The sequence below is a fragment of the Dromiciops gliroides genome, chromosome 3 (genome assembly GCF_019393635.1).
Source record: "Dromiciops gliroides isolate mDroGli1 chromosome 3, mDroGli1.pri, whole genome shotgun sequence".
NCBI lineage: Eukaryota > Metazoa > Chordata > Mammalia > Microbiotheria > Microbiotheriidae > Dromiciops > Dromiciops gliroides.
Window position 1 is genome coordinate 561180385 of NC_057863.1, and position 4435 is coordinate 561184819.

Below are 4435 nucleotides of genomic sequence, written 5' to 3' on the forward strand. Positions count from 1 at the left end.
GGCCGGATTTGAACTCAGGTACTCCTGAATCCAGGGCTGGTGCTCTATCCACTGCGCCACCTAGCTGCCCTTAATTTCTTTTCCTTTTCACTTCCAGACTGCTTGTCAGCTATACTCATTGCCTCACAGCTCACTCCCTTCTCATCATCTTACAATATGGCTTCTGAGACCACTAGTTTTCTGAAACTGCTCCCTGAAAAGTGACCGATGAAGTCAGCTGCTAAATCTGATGCCCTTTTCTCAGTTCTCATCTTCCTTTGGTCCTCTGCAACTTTGGACACTTGATCATGTCTTCCTTCTAACTACTCTGTCATTCTTTGACTTCAGTGATACTACTCACTCCTGGTTTTCCTCCTACATGTCTGACCACGCCTCAGTTTCCTTTGTTAGATCATCATTCATCTCCAACCTACTAAGATCAGTGTTTTCCATAAGTTCTCTTCTGTCATCGTGTTCTTACCCTTTGTGACCTCATCCACTTCCATGGGTTCAGATAGCATCACTAGACAGATTGAATATAGTGTTATGGAATAAGCACAGACTTGGAGTCAGAAAGACCTAGATTTAAAATCTTTTCCCCACTCCCCACCTATTTTCTGGTTGTATGATCATGGGCAAGTCATTTCACCTCTGTGTACCTCAGTTTCCTCCCCTGAAAATGAGAATAATAATACCTTCAGTACTGATCTCACAGGGTTGTTGTTATAAACAGATGTAATAATATATGTGAAATGCTTTGAAAAAACTTAGAACTATGTTCATTTTTGTGATTATGATCAGTATCTATAAATACTACCTTAATCCTACCTCTCTCTCTTGAAATCCAGTGCTTCATCTTCAAAACCCTGCTAAACATTTTTATATGAATGTACGTACTGTCAGCATGTCAAACTTAGTACATCCGAAATGAAATTGATTATTTTTCCTATTAGACCCGTGTTTCTACCTCTGAACTTCCTTATTTCAATTGATGGCAACATTATCCTTCTATTTATCCCAGTTGGCAAAATCAGAGTTATTTGTAACTCTTTTCCTCACCTACTGGATCTAATCAGCTGCCGAACACTGTCACTTTTACCTACGCAACACCTCTTGATCTATCCTAATTTCCCTACTCACAGAGCTACTACCCTAGCTCTGGACTTTTATAATCTCCCACCTAGACTACTGTATAGTTTATCAAATATAGTTTCCTGCCTCTAATCTTTCCCTTTTTCAACTGATCCTTCATACTGTTTCTAAAGTGAGTTTCCTAAGATAGAGACTTGACAACATGCTCAAAAACTTTAAGTGTCTTCTTGTTGCCTCTAGGATAAAATATAAACACCTCAGACTGTCATTTAAGGCTTCCCCTAATCTGGGACTAAATGATCTTCCCAGTGTTGTTTTATCTTATCATTTTTCACAAACTCTGTGTTTCAATCAATTGACCACTATTAAGTACCTACTACATGCCAAGCACTCTGTCAGGTACTGGGGATGAAAGTACAAAGAAGGAAACAGTCCCTACAGGGGTTTATCTTCTATTGTAGTTCAAATTGCAATACTTGTGTAAGCTCTTCCCAGAACTCAACACTCCATCTCCCCCTTCTGTGTGTCTTCAAAAGTTGTTCCTCATAATTGGAATGAACTGCTTTCTCATCTCTGCTTTCAGAATCTTTGTCTTCCTTCAAAGCTCAGTCCAGGTATTAAGTCCTCTGTGAATGAATGAATGAATGAATGAATGAATGAATGAATGAATGAATGATGCATTTACTGCCTTCCCTGTCTGTTCAGTTGTTAGTATTATTTCCTCAGTTTATCTGGTATCATACCAGATAATTGATCCTTCCAGTGATATTATATGGAATCAGAATATCAGAGTCTCTGAAGAATTTAAGTTGGGTGGCACCTAAAAAGGAAACAGAGAGGCATAAGGCAGGTATGCATACATAATAACACATTACCAGTCAAGAATTACACAAAAGAGGAAGGGTAAAATATGTTAATAGAAGTGTGTATGGGGGGGCACCTAGGTGGCACACTGGATAAAGCACTGGCCTTGGATTCAGGAGGACCTGAGTTCAAATCCGGCCTCAGACACTTGACACTTAGTAGCTATGTGACCCTGGGCAACTCACTTAACTCGCATTGCCCCACAAAAGAAAAAAAAAAAAAGAAGTGTGTATGACCAGAATAGAAGATGAACCAGTCTAAGCAGTGAGAGTGAGGCATAACCAATGGACAGTTTACATGCTCCATTAGTAGTAGATATGAAATATTGAGAAAACTTGAACTAGACCCCTGGTATATTGATTGGGTGGATACACGGTAGAAGATTTACAAGAGGACTTGGATAAGAGTAGCCTCGAGGAGAAGAAAAGGATAGGTTGTCACTGGAATCATTAGAAAGAATACACACAGGGGCGGCTAGGTGGCACAGTGGATAAAGCACGGACCCTGGAGTCAGGAGTACCTGAGTTCAAATTCGGCTTCAGACACTTAACACTTACTAGCTGTGTGACCCTGGGCAAGTCACTTAACCCCAATTGCCTCACAAAAAAAGAAAAAAAGAAAAAAAAAGAATGTAGGATCCTTGGGGTCACAGACTGTGTGGTTTTCATTTTTGTATACCTAGTGCCTAGAAGATTGTCTTGCCAATAATGGGCACTAAATAAATGTTTAATTGAGTTGATGCTCAATATGTTGGGCAAATTAACTGGAGACAGACCTGGCATAGCCAATCTGAATACCAAGTTATGTCATGTACTTTATGAAATGCCTGTGGGGTCTTTCAGAAGTTCATGAACGTCATCTTCTGAGACATGTTGAACCATGGGATGGTAGTTGATCTTGTTGACATTCTCATTTACTCCTGGGAACCTGCCAAGCATGCCCAATTGGTCTGGGCTATCCTCCAGTCCCTATGCCAGCACTAGGTCTTTGCAAAAGCAGAAAAGTGCCAAGGTAAGTGGGAGGAGATAGAATCTTGGAGCATATTAACAAGCTAGCCCCAGGTAGGGCGGAGTCCATACATTGGTAAAACACATGCCTACATTTTCAGGAAACAATGACTGCCTCTTTCTAGGTTTTCACTTCTGACAGAAGCTCTCCCTGATATTCCAAAACACCCCCAATGTGTGCCATTGGACACAAGAATGAGAAATTTCATTCCCAGAGTTTGATAAACTTTTACCTAAGCCCTTGTCTTTATTGACACAGGCCCTTATAAACAGCTGATAATAAGGTATTCTATATCCATGGTTGCAAGTATAAGTTGTATATATCTCACGGGCCATGATTTCCTTCCACATTGCATACTTTTTCTTTTTTAATTTACTCTGTCTTTTTTTGTGGGTTGGTACATGTGATTTAAGTAACGTCTTTTGTTCTTACACCAGTTATTTCATGATAAATGCTTCCCTTCTTGAACCTTCCTTATAAAAAAGAAAAAGAATTCTGTAAAACCAATCAACATAGGGCAGCTAGGTGGCGCAGTGGATAGAACACTGGCCCTGGATGCAGGAGGACCTGAGTTCAAATCCGGCCTCAGACACTTAACACTTACTAGCTGTGTGACCCTGGGCAAGTCACTTAACCCCAATTGTCCTGCAAAACCAAAAAAAAAACCCCCAAAAAAACAATCAACATAGTGAATGTGTCTGACAGTGTTTCTCATATTATATGCCCACAATCCCCCCAATTTTTGCTGAGAGATGGAAAGTATATCTAATCATCTGTTCTCTGGAGTGAGATTTGTCATTACAATCAGTCAAAGCTTAAATGTCTTTTAGTGATGTCTTCATTTATAGTCATCGTGCATATTGTTCTCCAGCTTCTACTTGCTTACTTCATTTCTATTTCAGTTAATCCAAGTCTTCTCATGTTTATCTGAATTTCTTGTCATTTCTTACTACACAATGATATTACATTGCCTTCATATTCCACAATTTGTTCAGCCATCTCCCCAATCAACAGTTACTCAGTTTGTTTCCGGGGTTTTTTTTTTGGTTTTTGTTTTTGCTGACACAAAAAAAGGGTTGCTATGAATAGTTTAGTACATATGGGGTCTTTCTTCCTGTCTTTGACTTTGGTGTACATGGAGAGTAATGAGAACATTTAGTCAAAGGATATGAACAGAGCATTTGAAGAAAGTATTCGAACTTAAATGGAGATTAAATAGTATAATTCTTTTTTTTTTCTTCTTTTTTTGCAGGCAATAGGGGGTTAAGTGACTTGCCCAGGGTCACACAGCTAGTAAGTGTCAAGTGTCTGAGGTCGGATTTGAACTCAGGTACTCCTGAATCCAGGGCCGGTGCTTTAACCACTGCGCCATCTAGCTGCCCCCCTAAATAGTATAATTCTAAAGAACATGTAGGCCAAAGGCCAAATCATTTAAAAAAGATAGCTTCATTAAAGGAATGACAATAATGAGACAACATACTGAAGTTTTGGG